The sequence below is a fragment of the Hemitrygon akajei genome, chromosome 14 (assembly GCF_048418815.1).
Source record: "Hemitrygon akajei chromosome 14, sHemAka1.3, whole genome shotgun sequence".
NCBI lineage: Eukaryota > Metazoa > Chordata > Chondrichthyes > Myliobatiformes > Dasyatidae > Hemitrygon > Hemitrygon akajei.
Window position 1 is genome coordinate 34,215,309 of NC_133137.1, and position 20,257 is coordinate 34,235,565.

Sequence of the window (20,257 nt, forward strand, 5' to 3'; positions counted from 1 at the left end):
TTTTGTGTTGTTTTACGTAGTTCGGTGTAGTTTTTGTATTGTTTTACGCAGTTCGGTGTAGTTTTTGTGTTGTTTTACGTAGTTCGGTGTAGTTTTTGTGTTGTTTTACGCAGTTCGGTGTAGTTTTTGTGTTGTTTTACGTAGTTCGGTGTAGTTTTTGTGTTGTTTTATGTAGTTCGGTGTAGTTTTTGTGTTGTTTTACGTAGTTCGGTGTAGTTTTTGTGTTGTTTTACGCAGTTCGGTGTAGTTTTTGTATTGTTTTATGTAGTTCGGTGTAGTTTTTGTGTTGTTTTACGTAGTTCGGTGTAGTTTTTGTGTTGTTTTACGCAGTTCGGTGTAGTTTTTGTGTTGTTTTACGTAGTTCGGTGTAGTTTTTGTGTTGTTTTACGCAGTTCGGTGTAGTTTTTGTGTTGTTTTACGTAGTTCGGTGTAGTTTTTGTGTTGTTTTACGCAGTTCGGTGTAGTTTTTGTGTTGTTTTACGCAGTTCGGTGTAGTTTTTGTGTTGTTTTACGTAGTTCGGTGTAGTTTTTGTATTGTTTTATGTAGTTCGGTGTAGTTTTTGTGTTGTTTTACGCAGTTCGGTGTAGTTTTTGTATTGTTTTATGTAGTTCGGTGTAGTTTTTGTGTTGTTTTACGTAGTTCGGTGTAGTTTTTGTGTTGTTTTACGCAGTTCGGTGTAGTTTTTGTATTGTTTTACGTAGTTCGGTGTAGTTTTTGTGTTGTTTTATGTAGTTCGGTGTAGTTTTTGTGTTGTTTTATGTAGTTCGGTGTAGTTTTTGTGTTGTTTTATGTAGTTCGGTGTAGTTTTTGTATTGTTTTACGCAGTTCGGTGTAGTTTTTGTGTTGTTTTACGCAGTTCGGTGTAGTTTTTGTGTTGTTTTACGTAGTTCGGTGTAGTTTTTGTGTTGTTTTACGTAGTTCGGTGTAGTTTTTGTGTTGTTTTACGCAGTTCGGTGTAGTTTTTGTGTTGTTTTACGTAGTTCGGTGTAGTTTTTGTGTTGTTTTACGCAGTTCGGTGTAGTTTTTGTATTGTTTTACGCAGTTCGGTGTAGTTTTTGTGTTGTTTTACGTAGTTCGGTGTAGTTTTTGTGTTGTTTTACGCAGTTCGGTGTAGTTTTTGTGTTGTTTTACGTAGTTCGGTGTAGTTTTTGTATTGTTTTATGTAGTTCGGTGTAGTTTTTGTATTGTTTTATGTAGTTCGGTGTAGTTTTTGTGTTGTTTTACGCAGTTCGGTGTAGTTTTTGTATTGTTTTATGTAGTTCGGTGTAGTTTTTGTGTTGTTTTACGTAGTTCGGTGTAGTTTTTGTATTGTTTTATGTAGTTCGGTGTAGTTTTTGTATTGTTTTACGTAGTTCGGTGTAGTTTTTGTGTTGTTTTACGTAGTTCGGTGTAGTTTTTGTGTTGTTTTACGTAGTTCGGTGTAGTTTTTGTGTTGTTTTACGTAGTTCGGTGTAGTTTTTGTGTTGTTTTACGTAGTTCGGTGTAGTTTTTGTATTGTTTTATGTAGTTCGGTGTAGTTTTTGTGTTGTTTTACGTAGTTCGGTGTAGTTTTTGTGTTGTTTTACGTAGTTCGGTGTAGTTTTTGTGTTGTTTTACGTAGTTCGGTGTAGTTTTTGTGTTGTTTTACGTAGTTCGGTGTAGTTTTTGTGTTGTTTTACGTAGTTCGGTGTAGTTTTTGTATTGTTTTATGTAGTTCGGTGTAGTTTTTGTGTTGTTTTACGTAGTTCGGTGTAGTTTTTGTGTTGTTTTATGTAGTTCGGTGTAGTTTTTGTGTTGTTTCATGTAGCACCATGGTCCTGAAAAAGTCTCGTTTTTACTGTGTACTATACAAGCAGTTATGGTCAAAATGACAATAAAAAGTGATTTGACTTGACTTGAGAGGAGTCGGCCAAAGTAAATTGGAAGGAGCTGCTGGCAGGGATGACAGCAGAGCAGCAACGGTGTGAGTTTCTGGGAAAAATGAGGAAGGTGCAGGACATTTGTATTCCAAAAATGAAGAGATACTCAAAATTAAAACAGCGTAACTGTGGCTGACAAGTGAAGTCAAAGCTATTGTAAAGCAAAAGAAAGGGCATACAACAAAGCAAAAATTTTGAAAGAGGTAGTGTTAGAGATTGTGTTGGCATTAGAAGTTATCTTTCAAAAATCATTGGACTCTGACATGGTGCCAGAGGACTGGAAAATTGCAAATATCACTCCACTCTTTCAGAAAGGAGGAAGGCAGCAGAAAGGAAATTATAGACCAGTTAGCCTGACCTCAGTGGTTGGAAAAAACTTAGAGTCAATCATTAAGTATGAGGTGATGGGGTACTTGGTGACACAGGACGAGATAGTACAAAGTCAGCATGGTTTCCTTCAGGGAAAATCCTGCCTGATGAACCTGTTGGAATTCTTTGAGGAGATTACAAGTAAGATAGATAAAGGGGATGCAGTAGATGTTGTATATTTGGACTTTCAGAAGGCCTTTGACAAGGTGCCACACATGAGGCTGCTTACCAAGTTAAGAGCCCATGGTATTACAGGGAAGTTACTAACATGGTTAGATCAATGGCCGATTGGTAGGAGGCAGTGAGTGGGAATAAAATGATCCTTTTCTGGTTGGCTGCCGGTGACTAGTGGTGTTCCGCTGGGATAGATGTTGGGACCAATTATTTTTATGCTGTATATAAATGATTTAGATGATGGAATAGATGGCTTTGTTGCCAAGTTTGCAGATGATATGAAGATTGGTGGAGGGGCAGGTAGTGTTGAGGAAACAGGTAGGATGCAGGACTAAGACAGATTAGAAGGATGGGCAAGAAAGTTGCAAATGAAATGCATTGTTGGAAAATGCATGGCCATGCACTTTGGTAGTAGAAATAAATGTGTGGACTATTTTCTAAACAGGGAGAAAATCCAAAAATCAGGGCTGCCAAGGGACTTGGGAGACCTTGTGCAGAACACCCTAAAGATTAACTTGCAGGTTGAGTCAGTGGTGAGGAAGGCAAAAGCCATGTTAGTATTCATTACAGTAGGTCTAGAATACAAAAGCAAGGATGTGATGTTGAGGCTTTATAAGGCACTGGTGAGACCTCACCTTGAGTATTGTGAACAGTTTTGGGCCCCTCAGCTTAGAAAAGATGTGCTGGCATTGGAGAGGGTCCAGAGGAGGTTCACAAGGATGATTCCAGGAATGAAAAGGTTATTATACGAAGAACGTTTGATGGCTCTGGGTCTGTACTCACTGGAATTCAGAAGGATGAGCGGGGAGATCTCATTGAAACCTTCCAAATGTTGAAAGGCCTAGACAGAGTAGATGTGGAAAGGACGTTTCCCATGGTGGGGGAGTCTAGGACAAGAGGGCGCAGCCTCAGGATAGAGGGGCACCCTTACAAAACAGAGAAGCGGTGACATTTCTTTAGCCAATGATAGATAGATAGATAGATAGATAGATAGATAGATAGATAGATAGATAGATAGATACTTTATTCATCCCCATGTTGAAATTCAACTCTTTTCCAATGTCCCATACACTTGTTGTAGCAAAACTAATTACATACAATACTTAACTCAGTAAAAAATATGATATGCATCTAAATCACTATCTCAAAAAGCATTAATAATAGCTTTTAAAAAGTTCTTAAGTCCTGGCGGTTGAATTGTAAAGCCTAATGGCATTGGGGAGTATTGACCTCTTCATCCTGTCTGAGGAGCATTGCATCGATAGTAACCTGTTGCTGAAACTGCTTCTCTGTCTCTGGATGGTGCTATGTAGAGGATGTTCAGAGTTATCCATAATTGACCGTAGCCTACTCAGCGCCCTTCGCTCAGCTACCGATGTTAAACTCTCCAGTACTTTGCCCACGACAGAGCCCGCCTTCCTTACCAGCTTATTAAGACGTGAGGCGTCCCTCTTCTTAATGCTTCCTCCCCAACACGCCACCACAAAGAAGAGGGCGCTCTCCACAACTGACCTATAGAACATCTTCAGCATCTCACTACAGACATTGAATGACGTCAACCTTCTTAGGAAGTACAGTCGACTCTGTGCCTTCCTGCACAAGGCATCTGTGTTGGCAGTCCAGTCTAGCTTCTCGTCTAACTGTACTCCCAGATACTTGTAGGTCTTAACCTGCTCCACACATTCTCCATTAATGATCACTGGCTCCATATGAGGCCTAGATCTCCTAAAGTCCACCACCATCTCCTTGGTCTTGGTGATATTGAGACGCAGGTAGTTTGAGTTGCACCATATCACAAAGTCCTGTATCAGTTTCCTATACTCCTCCTCCTGTCCATTCCTGACACACCCCACTATGGCCTTGTCATCAGCGAACTTCTGCACATGGCAGGACTCCGAGTTATATTGGAAGTCTGATGTGTACAGGGTGAACAGGACCGGAGAGAGTACTGTTCCCTGCGGCGCCCCTGTGCTGCTGACCACCGTGTCAGACCTACAGTCTCCCAATGAGTGGTGAATGTGTGGAATTTGTTGCCACGTGCAGCTGTGGAGGCCAGGTTGTTGGGTATATTTAAGGCAGAGATTGATAGGTTCTTGTTTGGACATGGCATCAAAGGTTACGGGGAGAAGGCTGGGAACTGGGGTTGAGGAGGAGAAGAAAAAGGATCAGCCGTGATTGAGCAGCAGAGAAAACTCGATGGGCCAAATGGTCTAATTCTGCTCCTATGTCTTATGGTCTAATGATCTGAATTTGATTTTCTGCAAGAACTGATAATTTGTACAAAGACTTTGGTAAGTTACTGAATGGGATTTACTTTGTTTAACAGTTGTGATGTTGGAGAATTGTTGTGAAAGGAGAAAATACGTGTAGTATAGATATATAATTGTAGAATTTGTAGAAATACTGACTTGAACTGAAACTGAAGTTAACCATAATACTTAAGAATAGGAATTCAATTACTTTTTCTAATTAGGGATAAATAAAAGGGAAAGGTTTGTCTGCAAACCTTCAACTAGGGAATAACACTAGATCTCATTAGTTAGAGAATTTGGAGTAACAAAGGTTATTCTAATGAACATCACTGATTCTAACTGAACAGGAATTTTTTTTTGATATCTGAGATTTGGAATCTAAACAGAATATTGGAATTTTGAAGTGTTCTTACTCATGTAAACACTTATTATATCTTGTTTTTTTTTAATATAAATAAAACTTGTCTCCAGAAGTTTGTGTTTTCTGTTACCTGCCTCCTTACGCTATCTAGAGCTTCTATTGGCCTAAAAGCACCTAGTGTCATGCTATGTAATTTGATTTTTCTCATAAAGAGTGCAGCGACCAGCCACACAAGCACAACACAGGTGTTACAGGAAGTCTTCCCTCTTGCCTTGAAATATTCAGGAAGGTCATCAAAGGATTGTTGAGTATTGATCATAACCATTCAAAGTGAGTCCACAGTTACAGAGTTTCCTGAATTTTAATGAAGCAAATAAAGTAATGGATATCAGTGTTTGCTGTTATTTATGATTGGATCATTAATAAAATAATTGTTGTTTACTCTTAATGTCTGTGTCAACCTTTTCTCTTCATTACAGGCTGGATGTCCACCAGGAGTAGTCAATATCATTCCTGGTTTTTGACCAACTGCAGGAGCAGCTATTGCCTCCCATATGGATGTAGATAAAGTTGCTTTTACAATAGAGCTAATAGGACTTGATGTTTCAATCTCTTTGATAAGTCAGCACTCTTGATGTTGGTTTGTTGACAGTGGACTTGGAATGGTGACAAGGAAGGTAGGTACCTCATTGGGGTCATCAGGTGGGCACCCTCCTTCTTTGACGTTTCATTGATAAGTCCATGACATCTCCAGAGGGCTCAACGGTGCTACCTGGTGTCCCAGATACACCCCTCTCAGTTCCATACCTGATTGATTGTTGGAGTGAATAACCCCTCACGCCCATCTTCTTCAATAGACTGGTCGTAGATGTAGCCACGAATCCCCTGCATCCCACTTCTGCAGGGAAAATCTTGGTCTTCCAGCTGTTCTGGGCAGCTTCAGTTGACAGTTCAGAGTACTTGGACTTTTTCCTCTCATAAGCTTCCTCAACACCATCTTCCCATGGTGTGTGTATGTGTGTGTAGGCCTTTGTTTGTTTCGATAGACCATGGACTTGCGTCTCAGAAAGTTTCCAGGGCGCAGGCCTGGGCAGGGTTGTATGGAAGACCGGCAGTTGCCCAAGCTGCAAGTCTCCCCTCTCCACGCCACCGATGTTGTCCAAGGGAAGGGCATTAGGATCCATACAGCTTGGCACTGGTGTCATCGCAGAGCAATGTGTGATTAAGTGCCTTGCTGAAGGACACACACGCAGCCTCAGCCAAGGCTCAAACTAGCGACCTTCAGATCACTAGACAAACGCCATAACCACTTGGCCACGTGCCAACACACTTCCCAAGGTACTGTCTATTCCACAACACAAGCCAGGTTGGCTGTTGTGGACCGCAGGACCATGTCTGGCCGGAGTGTTGTAGCCACAATGTCTGGGGGAAACACAATCTTTTTTTCCAAGTCCACGTCCATTTTCCAATCCCGAGCAACCTGCAGAATTTTTGGTACAGGATCCACAGAGGTCAGTTTAGAAACACTATAAGATTAACATAGAATTTTAGAAATGATTCAAAGTAAACTTTATCATCAAAGTACATATATGTCACCATATACAACCCTGAGATTCATTTTCTTGTGGACATACTCAACAAATCTATAGAATAGTAACTAATAGTAACAGAATCAAAGAAAGACCACCCAACTAAGGCATTCAACCGGAGTGTAGAGGACAGCAAATTGTGCAAATACAAAAAGAGGAAACAATAATAATAAATGAATAAGCAATACATTTCAAAACAGATAAGAAATATGCCGCTTGAATCTTACTGTCATTTTAAGTTCCTGACTGAATATTTTTAATATCTTGACCATTTCCTTATTTCTCCGTAATGTCTCCTATCTTCATTCTTAAGGCGCACTTTTACCCACTTTCTTTTCGACATACCCTTGAAAGTTGTTTAGTCTTTCATAAATTTCTTTCAAATTCTCATTACATTTTCTCTCAAAACTTATCTTTTGCTGGTTTCCATAAAATTCAGTTCTTATTCTTGTCACCTTTCTTAGCAAACAAATTTCTGCAGTCAATACTTGTAGATAGATGAATGGTTTATAATTAACTGCTTAAACAATCCTCATCAAGCGATCAGAAGTAGAAAGGGTGAGCAATTTCAAGTGTCAACATCTCTGAGAGTCTATCATGGGCCCAACATGTTGAAGCAATTACAAAGAAGGTACGACAGTAGCTATATTTCATTAAGAGTTTGTGGAGATTTGTTGTGTCACATGAGATGCTTGCAAATTTCTACAGATGTACCTCTGGGAGAATTCTAACTGGCTGCATCAGTGTCTGGTATGGTGGGTAGGAAGCTGTGTACTACCGCACAGGATCGAAATTTAGCCGTAAATAAGTTATAAACCCAGTATGCTCCGTCATCGACACTAGCCTCCATAATATCCAGGACATCGTCAAGGAGGAATGACTCAAAAAGCTGGCATCCGTCATTAAGGACCCCCATCACCCACTCTTCTCATTGCTACCATCAGGGAGGAGGTACAAGGGCCTGAAGGCACACACTCAGTGATTCAGGAACAGCTTCTTCCTCTCTGTTATCAGAATTCTGAATGGACATTGAACACATGAACACTACCTCATTACCTTTTTGCACGACTTAATTTAACTTTTTTTAAGTGTGTACTGTACATATATACAGTACCGTAATTTAGTTTTTTAATTATTATGTACTGTACTGCCACTGCATAACAATAACCTTCACAATATATGCTGGTGATATTAAACTTGATTCTGATTCTGAGCCAGCCATGCTGCAAAACACTGGAAGAAAAATGCAAAACATCCTGAAATTGTCCAGATGGGCACAGGGTGTTGATGCAGATTTAAGCCATGCTGGTAGTACCTCTACTCTACAAGCTAATTAACATTAATCTGTGCAGCCAACACGAACAGTACATTTGAGTACTTGCCATCTCATCTCGGAGCTTCAAATATCAAAAGCCAGTACCACTTTAAAATTAGCCTGTGCTACTTGAAACTCATCTACACTTTTTAAAGGGGTACACACACCAACAACAGATAAATTACAATCAGTTTGTGCCAAAGCCTTGAATCAAGATAGTTTCTTCACCTGCCAACTATCCCCTGGTGATTGCAGTAATTTCAGTGAGCTCTAGAAACACAAAATGTTTCTAGAATTGTAGCCGTCAGGTTGACTATGGTTAATCCTCTCATCGTGCTGGTGTGCTGCTTCTGTCACCAGGAGTAACAGGGTTTAAACTGAACTGTTGACAGCCAAGTGAATGCATTGTTATCAAAATAGCATGATATACTGATACAATATAATCTGTCTGTGTATTTCTATTCAAATGCTTTTTGTATATTAATGTTAAGAGATTTCAAGTATTACACTAGTTCAGAAGCTGATACAATCCTGAGGTAATTTAGAACATTTATAAATACATTTGCTAGAAGGAAAGAAAGTGATAACTGTAGTCTTGTATTGCTCAATATGTAATATATTGTTTCTTGAACAATTATTATACTTTTTTTTAAATCTCCTTTAGGCAGAAGTTTAAATCTTTTTTTGTGATCTCTTGTAGGTTGGCCATCTGATCCAGCAGGCTGCAGGAAAAAGTAATTTGAAAAAGGTGACATTGGAGCTGGGAGGGAAAAGTCCTAACATTATATTTTCTGATGCTGATGGTAAGAATTGCTACTTAACTTGCAAATTGAATAATTTCACATTAGTGATTACATTGGATCAGTGTGTAGGAAGGAGGGAGAAAAATCCACGTTCAGTCTCATTCTGCTTTTTTTTAGTGTTAAAGCCAAACAAGTTTACAATAAACTTTGTCAGGGTAAAAGCTGTAACAGTAAGTCTGCTATAAAGGGAAAAATGCTCAATATTTAGCTGGTCAGCAGCTTCTGTGAAGGCAGAAACAGTGTTTCGTGGCCTATGAAATAAAAAGTGATCAATCTGACATGTTAACAAAACTTTGTGTGCAAATACATTTTAAAATATGTAATGTTGTATTTTTCAAATGAAAAATAAAATGAAAATTTCTCTTTGCTTTCTCTTCTAAAAATTTCTGAGCTCCTAATACTATTAATTCAAACTGGTCCTAAGTAAAGATCCATTATGAAAAGTGGTATTTATTCCCCACTTTTGTAAGGCGTTAGCATTGTGAAGGAAAGTTGGAAGGTTATTGATCTTGGAAAAGGTCTTGCTAGATTCTGAGAACTAATAGATAGATAGATAGATAGATAGATACTTTATTCATCCCCATGGGGAAATTCAACTTTTTTTTCCAATGTCCCATACACTTGTTGTAGCAAAACTAATTACATACAATACTTAACTCAGTAAAAAATATGATATGCATCTAAATCACTCTCTCAAAAAGCATTAATAATAGCTTTTAAAAAGTTCTTAAGTCCTGGCGGTTGAATTGTAAAGACTAATGGCATTGGGGAGTATTGACCTCTTCATCCTGTCTGAGGAGCATTGCATCGATAGTAACCTGTCGCTGAAACTGCTTCTCTGTCTCTGGATGGTGCTATGTAGAGGATGTTCAGAGTTTTCCATAATTGACCGTAGCCTACTCAGCGCCCTTCGCTCAGCTACCGATGTTAAACTCTCCAGTACTTTGCCCACGACAGAGCCCGCCTTCCTTACCAGCTTATTAAGACGTGAGGCGTCCCTCTTCTTAATGCTTCCTCCCCAACACGCTACCACAAAGAAGAGGGCGCTCTCCACAACTGACCTATAGAACATCTTCAGCATCTCACTACAGACATTGAATGACGCCAACCTTCTAAGGAAGTACAGTCGACTCTGTGCCTTCCTGCACAAGGCATCTGTGTTGGCAGTCCAGTCTAGCTTCTCGTCTAACTGTACTCCCAGATACTTGTAGTTCTTAACCTGCTCCACACATTCTCCATTAATGATCACTGGCTCCATATGAGGCCTAGATCTCCTAAAGTCCACCACCATCTCCTTGGTCTTGGTGATATTGAGACGCAGGTAGTTTGAGTAATATCTTACTTGTTCTGTGTTTCATTCTTTCAGTGGAAAATGACAATTGTTTTCAGTTTTCTTCCCTCCTAGCAAATGCTTATTTAAAAATATTCAAACTGATTTTACTCCATTCTCCAGTGAACTATGCAGTTGAGGAGGCCCATACAGCTCTGTTCTTCAACCAAGGGCAATGCGCTGTGCTGGATCACACACTTACGCTCAAGAATCTGTGTACAATGCATTTGTAGAGAAGAGCGTGGAAAGAGCAAAACTTCATACTGTGGGAAATCCATTTGACGCCAGGAATGAGCAAGGACCACAGGTAACACAAGAGATTCTGCAGATGCTGGAAATCCAAAGTAACTCACACAACATGCTGGAGGAACTCAGCAGGTCAGGCAACATGTATGGAAATGAATAGACTGTCGATGTTTCCGGCAAAGACTCTTCTTTAAAGGGAAATCAACTAGTTTCAACAATTTGTTATAAGATCATGACACCATCAGATATAGGAGCAGAGTTAGGCCATTTGTCCCATCGAGTCTGCTCTGTCATTTCATCATGTTTGATCCATTTTTTGTCTCAGCCCCCATCTCCTGCCTTCTCCCTAAATCCCTTCATGCCATGATCAGTCAAGAATCTATAAACCTCTGCCTTAGATGTACATAAAGCTGCCTGTGGTGATGAATTCCACACATTCAACACTCTCTGGCTAAAGAAATTCCTTCTCATCTCTGTTCCAAAACAGTGTCCCTCTATTCTGAGGCTGTGTCCTCTGGTCTTAGATTCTCTCACCATAGGAAACTTCCTCTCACATCCAACTATCAAGGCCTTGCACTATTTGATAGGGTTCCCTGAGGTCACCCCTCATTCTTCTGAATTCTAGTGATTACAGGCCTAGAGCCATCAAACGTTCTTCATAAGACGAGCCATTCAAACCCAGAATTATTTCCGTGAAGTTCCTTTGAACCCTCTCCAGTTTCAAAGCTGCTCACAATACTCCAAGTAAGGCTTCACCAGTGCTTTATAAAATCTCAACATTACATCCTTGCTTTTATTTTCATGTCCTCTTGAAATGAACATTCTTATAATCTAAGTCTATCTGAAGCCTCTCTACTTCCTCAAAACTACCTTCCCCTCCACCTAACCTCATTTTGTCTGCAAATTTTGCAAGAAAGCCATCAATTCCATCATCCAAATCACTGACATATTAAGTAAAAAGAAGCGTCCCCAGCACAGACCCCTGTGGAACACCACTAGCCACTGGCAGCCAACCAGAAAAGGCTCCCTTTATTCCCACTCTTTGCCTCCTGCCAATCAGCCACTGCCGTATCCATGCTAGAATCTTTCTTATAATACCATGGGCTCATAGTTTGTTAAACAGCCTCATGTGTGGCACCTTGTCAAAGGCCTTCTGAAAATCCAAGTACACAACATCCACCAATTCTCCTTTGTCTATCCTGCTTGTTATTTCTTCAAAGAATTCCAACAGGATTTGTCAGGAAAGATTTTTCCTTGAGGAAACCATGCTGATTGCAGCCTATTTTGTCATGTACCTCCAAGTACCCTGAATCCTCATCCTTAGTAAGCGACTCCAACATCTTCCCAACCACTGAGGTCAGACTGACTGGCCTATAGTTTCCTTTCTTCTGCCTCTCTCCCTTCTTGAAGAGTGGAGTGACATTTGCAATTTCCCAGTCTTCTGGAACCATTCCAGAATCTAGTGATTCTTGAAAGATCATTACTGATGCCTCACAATCTCTTCAGCCAGCTCTTTCAGAACCTTGGAGTGTACACCATCTGGTCCAAGTGACCTATCTACCTTCAGACCTTTTAGTTTCCCAAAAACCTTCTCTTTAGTAATGGTAACTTCACGCACTTCATGCCCCCTGACACCTGGAACTTCCAGCATATAGCTAATATCTTCTACAGTGAGGACTGTTTGTCCGCTATTTCCTTGTCCCCCATTACTACCTCTCCGATATCCACTCTTGCCTTTCTTTTACACTTCAGGTACCTGAAGAAACTTTTAGTATCCTTTTTAATATTGTTGGCTAGCTTACTTTTGTATTCCATCTTTACCTTCTTCATGACTTTTTAGTTGCCTTCTGTTGGATTTTAAAAGCTTCCCAATCCTCCATCTTCCCACTAATTTTTGCACTATTATATGCCTTCTTTTTGCCTTTAACTTCTGTTGTTAGCTACGGTGTGTCATCTTGCCTTTAGAATACTTCTTCCTCTTTGGGATATACCTGTGCCTTCTGAATTAATTCCAGAAATTTCAGCCATTACTGCTCTGCCATCATCCCTGCCAAACATTCTTTTCCAAATAATTCTGGCCAGCTCCTCTCTCGTGCCTCTGTGATTCCATTTACTCCACTGTAATACACTACACCTGACCATAGCTTCTCCTTCTGAAATTTCAGGGTGAATTTCAGCATATTATGATCACTTGCCCTAAAGGTTCAATGGTTCCATTTAATATCAGAGAATGTATACAATATTCAACCTTTTACCTTCAGCTCGCTAATCAATTCTGGTTCATTGCACAACACCCATTCCAGAATAACTGATCCCCTAGTGGACTCAAACACAAGCTGCTCTAAAAAGCCATCATGTAGGCGCTCTAGAAATTCCCCCCCATGGAATGCAGCACCAGCCTGATTTTCCCAATCTATCTGTATAGTTGAATCCTCCATTATTATTGTAACATTGCCCTTGTGACATGCATTTTCTAGCTCCCATTATAATTTGTAGACCACATCCTTACTGCTGTTTTGAGGTCTGTATATAACTCCCATCAGGGTCTTTCTACCCTTGCAGTTCCTTAGCTCATTCCACAGTGATTCAATACCTTCTGACCCATGCCACCTCTTTCTAATGAGTTGATTTCAGTTTTTGCCAACAAAGCAACACCACTACCTCTGCCTTCCTACCTGTCCTTTTGACACAATGTGTATCCCTGGACATTAAGCTCCCAACTATAAGCTTCTTTCAGCCATGATTCAGTGATGCCTACAACAACCTACCTGCCAATCTGTAACTGTGCTGCAAGTTCATCTACCTTATTGCATATCCTACATGCATTCAAATATATCACCTTCAGTCCTGTATTCACCCTTTTCGATTTTGTCTGCCTTTTACATTGCAACTCATCCTGATGACTATAATTTTGCCCTATCGACAGCCTCTCCTCACTAGACATTGCCTCTGTTTGTAAACCAGCTCCCTCAGCTTCAGCACTATTATCCAACTGTTTTCCTTTATGTTATGTTGTCCTTTATTTTCATTTTTTATAAAATGAGTGTGACCACAAAATGCTTTATGCTGTGAAAAGATAATATACCAGTAAACTTTCTGATGTTAACCCTTCTGAAACCTCAAAGAAGTTCATACCTCAGTATAGGCCACCTCCAGTCACTGCCCTGCATACCTAGTTCACACAGGTGTTTACACCAACCTCAGCCGTGCTGTTGTGTGAATCATTGTCCTTTGGTGTGTTAGTGATTAAGCCATAATTGAGGGATGTGTGGTATTTATGAGGAGGAAAATCAGTGGAATAATTTGTGTCAAAATATGACTTTTCTCACTGCTGCCATCAGGTAGAAGGTACAAGAGCCCCAGGACCCACATCATCAGGTTCAAGAAAAGCTACTACCCCTCAACTATCAGGTCCTTGAATAAAAGGTGATAACTACACTCACTTCCCCATTATTGAGATGTTCCCACAGCCAAGGATCTCATTTTAAGGACACTTGATCTCATTATCTCACGTTCTCGTTATTTATTGCTATGTATATTTGCATTTGCACATCTTGTTGTCTATTGCACTCCACTTGATCTTTCATTGATCATGTTATAGTTACTATTCTATAGATTTGCTGAGTATGCCTGCAGGATTGTATATGGTGACATATATGTATTTTGATAATAAAATTTACTTTGAACTTTGAAGGTCATTCATTTGCAAACTGGCAAAATGCTTAATCTGAAAGAAACAATATTTAAAAGCTTTGTGCCCCAAGAAGGCAGGATCCATCATTAAGGACCCTCATCAACCAGGACAAGCCCTCTTCTCATTACTACCAATAGAGGAAAGGTACAGGAGTCAAAAGACCCCAGGTTTTAGGAACAGCTTCTTCTCCTCTGCCATCAGATTTCTGAATGGTCCATGATCAACACCTCACTCTCCTCCTTGGCACTATTTATTCTTTCTTGTAACTTATACTAAGATTTAAAGTCTTGCACTGTACTGTTGCCACAGAATAACGAAGTTCACACATTCTGATTCTGAGATACCTTTATTGCTGGAATTATCAGCTAACTCTTGCCATCTGAATTTGCAAGTGAATTTATACATTCTCCCTGTGACCACAGGGGTTTCCCCTGGCTGCTGCGATTTCCTCCCACAGTCCAAAGAAAGGTTAATTGGTCATTGTAAATTGTCCTGTGATTAGCCTAGGGTTAAATCAGGGGATTTCTGGGTGGCACAGTTTGAAGGGGCAGAAGGGCCTATTCGAATGGTTAAAATGATTCCTTTTACTATCAGAGAACATATACAGTATACAACTAAAATTAGTCTTTGCAGCCATCCATGAAAAATAGAAGAAGCCCAAAAAAAAAACAACAGATAACATAGAACATAGAACATAGAATAGTACAGCACAGTACAGGCCCTTCGGCCCACAATGTTGTACCAACCTTCAAACCCTGCCTCCCATATAACCCCCCCCCCCCACCTTAAATTCCTCCATATACCTGTCTAGTCATCTCTTAAACTTCACTAGTGTGTCTGCCTCCACCACTGACTCAGGCAGTGCATTCCACACACCAACCACTCTCTGAGTGAAAAACTTTCCTCTAATATCCCCCTTGAACTTCCCTCCCTTACCTTAAAGCCATGTCCTCTTGTACTGAGCAGTGGTGCCCTGGGGAAGAGGCACTGGCTGTCCACTCTGTCTATTCCTCTTAATATCTTGTACACCTCTATCATGTCTCCTCTCATCCTCCTTCTCTCCAAAGAGTAAAGCCCTATCTCCCTTAATCTCTGATCATAATCCATACTCTCTAAACCAGGCAGCATCCTGGTAAATCTCCTCTGTACCCTTTCCAATGCTTCCACATCCTTCCTATAGTGAGGTGACCAGAACAGGACACAGTACTCCAAGTGTGGCCTAACCAGAGTTTTATAGAGCTGCATCATTACATCGCGACTCTTAAACTCTATCCCTCGACTTATGAAAGCTAACACTCCATAAGCTTTCTTAACTACCCTATTTACCTGTGAGGCAACTTTCAGGGATCTGTGGACATGTACCCCCAGATCCCTCTGCTCCTCCACACTACCAAGTATCCTTTACTTTGTACTCTGCCTTGGAGTTTGTCCTTCCAGAGTGTACCACCTCACACTTCTCCGGGTTGAACTCCATCTGCCACTTCTCAGCCCACTTCTGCATCCTATCAATGTCTCTCTGCAATCTTCAACAGTCCTCAACACCACCAACCTTTGTGTCGTCTGCAAACTTGCCAACCCAACCTTCTACACCCACATCTAGGTCGTTAATAAAAATCATGAAAAGTAGAGGTCCCAGAACAGATCCTTGTGGGACACCACTAGTCACAACCCTCCAATCCGAATGTACTCCCTCCACCACAACCCTCTGCCTTCTGCAGGCAAGCCAATTCTGAATCCACCTGGCCAAACTTCCCCGGATCCCATGCCTTCTGACTTTCTGAATAAGCCTACCGTGTGAAACCTTGTCAAATGCCTTACTAAAATCCATGTAGATCACATCCACTGCACTACCCTCATCTATATGCCTGGTCACTTCCTCAAAGAACTCTTATCAGGCTTGTTAGACATGATCTGCCCTTCACAAAGCAATGCTGACTGTCCCTGATCAGACCATGATTCTCTAAATTCCCATAGATTCTATCTCTAAGAATCTTTTTCAACAGCTTTCCCACCACAGACATACAGCTCACCGGTCTATAATTACCCGGACTATCCCTACTCCCTTTTTTGAACGAGGGCATAACATTCGCCTCCCTCCAATCCTCTGGTACCATTCCCGTGGACAACAAGGACATGAAGATCCTAGCCAGAGGCTCAGCAATCTCTTCCCCCACCTCGTGGAGCAGCCTGGGGAATACTCCATCAGGCCCCGGGGACTTATCCATCCTAATGTATTTTAACAACTCCAACATCTCCTCTCCCTTAATATCAACATGCTCCAGAACATCAACCTCACTCATATTGTCCTCACCGTCATCAAGTTCCCTGTCATTGGTGAATACCGAAGAGAAGTATTCATTGAGGACCTCGCTCACTTCCACAGCCTCCAGGCACATCTTCCCACCTTTATCTCTAATCGGTCCTACCTTCACTGCTGTCATCCTTTTGTTCTTCACATAATTGAAGAATGCCTTGGGGTTTTCCTTTACCCTACTTGCCAAGGCCTTCTCATGCCCCCTTCTTGCTCTTCTCAGCCCCTTCTTAATCTCCTTTCTTGCTACCCTATATTCCTCAATAGACCCATCTGATCCTTGCTTCCTAAACCTCATGTATGCTGCCTTCTTCCACCCGACTAGATTTTCCACCTCACTTGTCACCCATGGTACCTTCACCCTACCATTCTTTATTTTCCTCACTGGGACAAATTTATCCCTAACATCCTGCAGGAGATCCTTAAACAATAACCACATGTCCATAGTACATTTCCCAAAAACACCATCCCAATTCACACCCGCAAGTTCTAGCCTTATAGCCTCACAATTTGCCCCTCCCCAATTAAAAATTTTCCTGTCCTCTCTCATTCTATCCTTTTCCAGGATAATGCTAAAGGCCAGGGAGCAGCGATCACTGTCCCCCAGATGCTAACTCACTAAGAGATCTGTGACCTGACCCGGTTCGTTACCTAATACTAGATCTAGTATGGCATTCCCCCTAGTCGGCCTGTCAACATACTGTAACAGGAATCTGTCCTGGACACACTTAACAAACTCTGCCCCATCTAAACCATTGGAACTAATCAGGTGCCAATCAATATTAGGGAAGTTAAAGTCACCCATGATAACAACTCAGCTTGCTTATTGTCTCAGCTCGCACCTGCCCCACTGAACTCATTTCTGCATACCTAGACACTGTCTTATCCCCCCTTGTTCAATCTCTTCCCACCTATGTTCGTGACACTTCTCATGCTTTGAATCTTTTCAATGATTTTAAGTTCCCTGGCCTCCACCGTCTTATTTTCACCATGGACATCCAGTCCCTATATACCTCCATCCCCCACCAAGATGGTCTCAAAGCTCTTCAGTTTTTTTTGGATTCCAAACCTAACCAATTCCCCTCTACCACCACTCTCCTCCATCTAGCGGAATTGGTTCTTACTCTCAATAATTTCTCCTTTGGCTCCTCCCACTTCCTCCAAACCAAGGGTGTAGCCATGGGCACCCGTATGGGTCCCAGTTATGCCTGCCTTTTTGTTGGCTTTGTGGAACAGTCCATGTTCCAAGGCTATACTGGTATCCATCCCCCTCTTTTCCTTCGCTACATCGACAATTGCATTGGCACTGCCAATTGCACGCATGCTGAGCACGTCGACTTCATTAACTTTGCCTCCAACTTTCACCCTGCCCTCAAATTTACCTGGTCCATTTCCTGGTCCCCTTTCTTGATCTATCTGTCTCCATCTCTGGAGATGGCCTATCTACTGATATCTACTATAAGCCTACAGACTCTCACAGCTACCTGGACTATTCCTCTTCCCACCCTGTCTCTTGCAAAAATGCTATCCCCTTCTCACAATTCCTCCGTCTCCGCCGCATCTGCTCTCAGGATGAGGCTTTTCATTCCAGGACGAAGGAGATGTCTTCCTTTTTTAAACAAAGGGGCTTCCCTTCGTCCACCATCAACTCTGCTCTCAAACGCATCTCTCCCATTTCCCACATATCTGCCCTCACCCCATCCACCCGCCACCCCACTCAGGATAGGGATCCCCTTGTCCTTACCTACCACCCCACCAGCCTCCAGGTCCAACATATAATTCTCCATAACTTCCGCCACCTCCAACGGGATCCCACTACCAAACACATTTTTCCCTCCCCCCCTTTCTGCTTTCCACAGGGATCGCTCCCTACGTGACTCCTTTGTCCACTCGTCCCCCCCATCCCTTCCCACCGATCTCCCTCCTGGCACTTATCCTTGTAAACGGAACAAGTGCTACACCTGCCCTTACACTTCCTCCCTCACCACCATTCAGGGCCCCAGACAGTCCTTCCAGGTGAGGCAACACTTCACCTGTGAGTCGGCTGGTGTGGTATACTGCGTCCGGTGCTCCCGGTGTGGCCTTTTATATATTGGTGAGACCCGACGCAGACTGAGAGACCGTTTCACTGAACACCTACGCTCGGTCCGCCAGAAAAAGCAGGATCTCCCAGTGGCCACACATTTTAATTCCACGTCCCATTCCCATTCTGATATGTCTATCCATGGCCTCCTCTATTGTCAAAATGAATCCAAACTCAGGTTGGAGGAACAACACATTATATACCGGCTGGGTAGCCTCCAACCTGATGGCATGAACATTGACTTCTCTAACTTCCGTTAACGCCCCTCCTCCCCTTCTTACCCCATCCCTGACATATTTAGTTGTTTGCCTGTTCTCCATCTCCCTCTGGTGCTCCCCCCCCCTTTCTTTCTCCCAGCCTCCCGTCCCATGATCCTTTCCCTTTTCCAGCTCTGTATCACTTTCGCCAATCACCTTTCCAGCTCTCAGCTTCATCCCACCCCCTCCGGTCTTCTCCTATCATTTCGCATTTCCCCCTCCCCCCACTACTTTCAAATCTCTTACTATCTTACCTTTCGGTTAGTCCTGACGAAGGGTCTCGGCCCGAAACGTCGACAGCGCTTCTCCCTATAGATGCTGCCTGGCCTGCTATGTTCCACCAGCATTTTGTGTGTGTTGTTTGAATTTCCAGCATCTGCAGATTTCCTCGTGTTTGCATGATAACAACTCTGTTATTTTTGCACCTTTCCAAAATCTGCCTCCCAATCTGCTCCTCGGTTTCTCTGCTGCTACTAGGGGGCCTATAGAATACCCCCAGTAGAGTAACTGCTCCCTTCCTGTTCCTGACTTCCACCCATACTGACTCAAAGGAGGATCCTGCTACATTACCCACCCTTTCTGTAGCTGTAATAGTATCCCTGACCAGTAATGCCACCCCTCCTCCCCTTCCCCCCCTCTATCCCTTTTAAAGCACTGAAATCCAGGAATATTGAGAATCTATTCCTGCCCTGGTGCCAGCCAAGTCTCCGTAATGGCCACTACATCATAATTCCATGTATGTATACAAGCTCTCAGTTCATCACCTTACAATAAACATTATAAAATCTATAAAAGTGAGTTATTAATTCAATTAATGTAAGTTTTTTTGTTTACTTAGAGATATTTGGACCAGTGATGCAGATTCTGGAGTTTAAGACGTTGAAGGAGGTAACTGAATGAGCAAACAATACCAAATATGGACTTGCAGCAGTAGTTTTCACCAATGATCTCAATAAGGTCATTTACGTCTCTCATGGTTTATGTGCAGGAACTGTCCGGTGAGTTTCCCTGCGTAAGCCCGAGACATCCCACTCTTAACTTCTTTTGGATTTTTTCCCTTTTCTAAAATCAAGTTGAATTTATTATCATATGCAGCAGTACATGCATGCACAGGTCAATGAAAAACTTACTTGCAGCAGCATTGTGGGCACAATTAGGTACACAATATTCAGAAGAAAAACATTATTTTCCTGAATGCCAAGGTAACCTAGAACAGCTGACTGTAAAATACCATCAAGAGCAGCTGTTCCTTAAATAAGTGTCTATTTTACTCAATTGTGGCCATGAGTTTTAAAAAGCTATTGAGGTACATGACTACTGAGTGCAGTTCAGTGTTCCCTCTAATTTGTAATGACCAGTGTGCACAAAAATCTTGTGCTTTTCAATTTTTTGTTCAGTGACAACAATAATTTCTTCAATAAAAACAGTATAAATAAGCCAATTCTGAAATCTGGAGACAATTCATCGCAAACTTCACGTTGTCAACCCTGCATCAGAAACCAGAAAAGGAAATGTGACTGTGTATGATTGTGATATACAGTTAACATGCCAATGAGGTAGAAGGTGACAACCTT